Source organism: Xiphophorus hellerii, chromosome 22, assembly GCF_003331165.1.
Source record: "Xiphophorus hellerii strain 12219 chromosome 22, Xiphophorus_hellerii-4.1, whole genome shotgun sequence".
NCBI lineage: Eukaryota > Metazoa > Chordata > Actinopteri > Cyprinodontiformes > Poeciliidae > Xiphophorus > Xiphophorus hellerii.
In genome coordinates, this window is record NC_045693.1 from 1000146 (window position 1) to 1005661 (window position 5516).

The window sequence follows — 5516 nt, forward strand, 5'->3', positions numbered from 1 at the left end:
AACACCAGAACTACATAATATTAGCTTGGTGTGATGTGAATTAGATTTTTCATTTGAATTTAAAAAATATTAAAGTTCATAAAGTGGCTGCAGCAAGTGTGTTTTATCATTATGCTTGGGCCAGCAGTATATTTTTATAAGACAAATAAAATATCCGGGTTCATTTAGTCCATCAGAACCAGAACCTCGAGGTTCTCCGTTGCTGAGTGTCTGCAAATCAGCGGAGAAATGACCGCAGCTGCTGCGCTTTAGACCGTAATACGGAGAATCTCCCCACTGGACCAGAACCGAACCGAACCGCACATTAACCTGTTATAGAGAGCAAATTGCCACTGGAATGTGTGGTAAGATGCCCTTGTGGAGCTCGGTAACTGCTGTGCTGTTCTCTAATAATCAAAGTTTAATTTGGTGCTGCAGCAGCAGGTGTGTTTTGAACGGACTCCCAAAACAAAAAGGCAGCGTTTCTGTGATAAGAGTTAGTTTTCATCGCCTACCGACAGATGAAGAACAAAAAGAATTTGGCTAAAAATTCTGAACTTAAAGAGAGAAAAGATGCTTTATGTGTGGAAGTCTCGCCCATAAATCACGCAAAGCCACAAGCTGATAAACAGTAAAACAACTTTAAACCATTTCCATTCTGCTTTTCATTGCACGGCAACCAACACGTCTCCGTTAACCCACAGAGCAGAGAGTAATTACCCAGAATGCCCTGCACTGTAGTTGGCTTCCTGCTTTTGGAGCGGTCTGTTTGCATTCTCACTGCCTTCCAACTGCATCAGAATTCACTTCAACCAGACTGAGTCCAAGGTTTTTAGACGGTTCAGAATTCGCTTTTTTAGTCTGTTCAGGAATTCAAATTTGCATTCACACTCACCAAACGAACTGGACTTTCTGGACAAACTGGTTACAGTCTGATTAAAGGGGACTAAACAGGGCTGGTGTGAATACACCCTTAAGATTCAGGCTTCATATACAGGAGCACTGAAACGCTTGCTGGCATACATCAAAATGTGATTATGGATTCAGCAAGACATTTTATATTTTACACATTCTTTGTCAAGGTATAACCATGGAAAAGTGTTTTATAGGAGACACAACAAGAAATATAATAATCATAATCATACCTAAAGTGCAAGTACTTGTGAACCTCCATTAGGCAGCGTTCATTGAGAATGGCTTCTGATAAAACCTGATGGGATCCCTTCTCTACCCGCTGATGGGTATCCAGGGGATAAAATGAATTTACAAATGCCTATGACATGTAATATGTCAATCTTATTGCACATCAAATGCATTGTTGAACAATATCATGTTCTAAACAAACACACTGGATTTACCCCACATGTCAACACCTCAGTGCTTAAGTATTAACAAAGATAAATACATCTTGTATTTTTGGATAATTCTGACTCAGTTTTGAGACGTCTTGCTGCAGAAGCAGAAATGATTACAGATATTTGTTCCACTGCAGAATAATGGAACAACCCCTTTGCTGCCAACACAAATCAATATATAATGAATTTAAATATTGGATAAATGTGTACAATTTTGACACTTCTGATGTATTAACTTTAGAACCCAAAAACTTACTGCATGGATCTTTTTGCCCATGTTTTTGGAACCACATGGTTCCACTATCCTGTATTTTCCCTTGACTGTCCATCCATCCATTTTCTTCCGCTTATCCGGGGTCGGGTCGCGGGGGTAGCAGCTTCAGAAGGGAGGCCCAGACTTCCCTCTCCCTGGCCACTTCTTCCAGCTCTTCCGGGGGAATCCCGAGGCGTTCCCAGGCCAGCCAAGAGACATAGTCCCTCCAGCGTGTCCTGGGTCTTCCCCGGGGCCTCCTCCCGGTGGGACGTGCCCGGAACACCTCACCAGGGAGGCGTCCAGGAGGCATCCTGACCAGATGCCCGAGCCTCAACTGCCTCCTCTCGATGTGAAGGAGCAGTGGCTCTACTCTGAGTCCCTCCCGGATGACTGAGCTTCTCACCCTATTTCTAAGGGAGAGCCCAGACACCCTGGGGAAAAAACCCATTTCGGCCGCTTGTATCCGCGATCTCATTCTTTCGGTCATGACCCAAAGCTCATGACCATAGATGAGGGTGGGAACGTAGATCGACCGGTAAATCGAGAGCTTCGCTTTCTGACTCAGCTCTCTCTTGACCACGACAGACCGGTACAGCGCCACTTGATGGCAGACGCTTTGCCAATCCGTCTGTCGATCTCCTGCTCCCTTCTTCCCTCATGCGTCAACAAGATCCTGAGATACTTGAACTCCTCCACTTGGGGCAGGACACCCCGACCTGGAGAAGGCACTCTACCCTTTTCCAGCCCAAGACCATGGCCTCGGATTTGGAGGCACTGATCCTCATCCAGGCCGCTTCACACTCGGCTGTGAACCGCTCCAGCGAGAGCTGCAGATCATGACCTGATGAGGCCAGTAGGACCACATCATCCGCAAAAACCAGAGATGAGATCCTAAGGCCACCAAAACGGATCTCCTCAACACCTTGGCTGGTCTAGAGATTCTGTCCATGAAAGTAATGAACAGAATCGGTGATAAAGGGCAGCCCTGGCGGAGTCCAACTCTCACCGGAAACGAGCCCGACTTACTGCCGGCAATGCGGACCAGACTCTGACACCGGTCATACAGGGACCTGACAGCCCGTATCAAAGGGCCCGGTACCCCATACTCCCGGAGAACCCTCCACAGGGCTCTCCGAGGGACACATTCGAACGCCTTCTCCAAGTCCACAGAATACATGTAGACCAGTTGGGCGAACTCCCAGAACCCTCCAGGACCCTGCTGAGGGTGTAGAGCTGTTCCAGTGTTCCACGACCAGAACCAGAACCACACTGCTCTTCCTGAATCTGAGGTTCGACTATCTGACGGACCCTCCTTTCCAAGACCCCTGAATAGACCTTGCCAGGGAGGCTTAAGAGTGTGACCCCCCTGTAACATCCAGAGCCTTAAGGAACTCCGGGCGGATCTCATCCACCCCCGGAGCCTTGCCACCGAGGAGCTTTTTAACCACCTCGGTGACCTCGTTCCCAGAGATTGGAGGGCCCAACCCAGAGTCCCCAGGCTCAGCTTCCTTAATGGAAGGCATATTGGTGGGATTGAGGAGGTCTTCGAAGTACTCTGCCCACCGACCCACAACGTCCCAAGATGAGGTCAGCAGCACACCATCCCCACTGTAAACAGTGTTGGTGCTGTACTGCTTCCTCCCCGAGACGCTGGATGGTGGACCAGAATCGCCTCGAAGCCGTATGGAAGTCTTTCTCCATGGCCTCTCCAAACTCCTCCCACGCCCGAGTTTTTGCCTTAGCAACCACCCGAGCCAAAGCGGCCGCCATCAGCTGCTTCCTGAGTCCCACAGGCCTAAAAGGCCCGATAGGACTCCTTCTTCAGCCTGATGGCATCCCTCACCGAAGGTGTCCACCAACGGGTTCGAGGGTTGCCGCCGCGACAGGCACCGACAAGCTTGCGGCCACAGCTCCGATCGGCCGCCTCGACAATGGAGGCACGGAACACGGTCCACTCAGACTCAATGTCTCCCACCTCCTCCGGAACGTGTTTGAAGTTTTGCCAGAGATGGGAGTTAAAGCTCCGTCTCACAGGGGATTCTGCCAGACGTTCCCAGCAGACCCTCAACACGTTTTTGTCTGCCAGGTCTGACCAGCTTCCTCCCCCACCACCGGAGCCAACTCACCACCAGGTAGTGGTCAGTGGACAGCTCCGCTCCTCTCTTCACCCGAGTGTCCAAGACATATGGCCCCAGATCCGATGAAACGACCACAAAGTCGATTATCGAACTGTGGCCTAGGGTGTCCCGGTGCCAAGTGCACATGTGGACACCCTTATGCTTGAACATGGTGTTCGTTATGGCCAATCCGTGATGAGCACAGAAGTCCAACAACAGAACACCGCTCGAGTTCAGATCGGGGGGGCCGTTCCTCCCAACCACGCCCCTCCAGGTCTCACTGTCATTGCCCACGTGAGCGTTGAAGTCCCCCAGCAGAACAAGGGAGTCCCCAGGAGGAGCACTCTCCAGTACCCCCTCTAAGGACTCCAAAAAGGGTGGGTAATCTGAACTGTCGTTCGGCCTGTAAGCACAAACTATAGTCAGGACCCGTCCCCCCACCCGTAGGCGGAGGGAGGCTACCCTCTCGTTCACCGGGGTAAACCCCAACGTACAGGCGCCGAGATGGGGAGCAACAAGTATGCCCACTCCTGCCTGACGCCTCTCACCCTGGGCAACTCCAGAGTGGAAGTATGTCCAGCCCCTACCAAGGAAACTGGTTCTAGAACCAGAGCCATGCGTCGAGGCGAGACCGACTATTTCTAGCCAGAACCTCTCAACCTCACACACTAGCTCCGGCTCCTTCCCCAATAGAACAATAGAAGTTGTTCTAAATAATTTTCTCCAGCACTTTTGACGGAGGCTTGGGCCGGCCCTGGACTGGAGTCTCACTGACGATGCTGATTTCTGACATGAGTGATATGGGCAAACGCCCAGGGCATTATCTTTTTAGATAAGTTTGTTCTGCTTTTAATATTGGTTAAATTTATTTCAGCTTTAAGTATTTAATATCTCGGTGTTTTTATAGGAATGTGAATCTTTCAGATCAATTTGATTAGCAATTTTGATCATATTTCACATTTCATTGTGTCATGTAGCGCGGGGCGCTGGTCTTGACTACAACACTGCAGCTTTTGTTCTGAACCGAGGCGACCCGATGTCTGGACCTGAGTGTTCAGAAACGGGTCACCTAAAGCAGAACAGAACCTTTTTTTCTGAACTAACAGAACCGGCTGTGTTCCTCAGAACCTTTCAGTTGGGTTTTTCTGAGGTTCTCCTGCAGTCTGACTGGTACCGGGTCAGCTTGGTTCTATTGGTAAAACGTTCTGTAGAGAAACCAAACGCTGATCTTTGGTCCAACCAACAGTTTATTTACTTGTACAGGACACGTTAAACGGGCCCAGGTTCTACCAGGATCCGGATGAATGTTCTGATTGGACCGCCGGTCCGGTTCTAGTTCTTGTCTCCATTGCAGCGGTCTGTGTGGCAGCAGGTCCAACCGGGTCGGGAGCAGTTCTCCAGCCGAGTGCAGCCTTTCTCTCCATTATCTGCAGACAGAAAACCCATCAGAACCTCTGCTGGACTGGATTGAGGTTCGGTCCAGTTTGCATGTAAACCCAACAGTCAGACCTAGCGACACGGGTCGGGTCTGGCTGCAGGTCCAGAACCAGGTTGGGTTCTGTTGGACCGGTTGGTTCAGAACACCTGGTGCCAAAGTAAAGAACCTCTGTGTTATTTCTGAGCAGGATGTCGTTTAAATCCCAAATTAAATTAATTTCTAGAATTTTTTCCTTTAATTTCTGGAATAAATGATAAACTTCCTGTCCAGCAGCAAAGCTGATAATCTATAATCTAATCCATGAATCTGTTCTTTCAGGCTGGAACGCTTTATCAGAAAGTTCACTAAATAAAGTTCAAGCCATCAGCTGATCC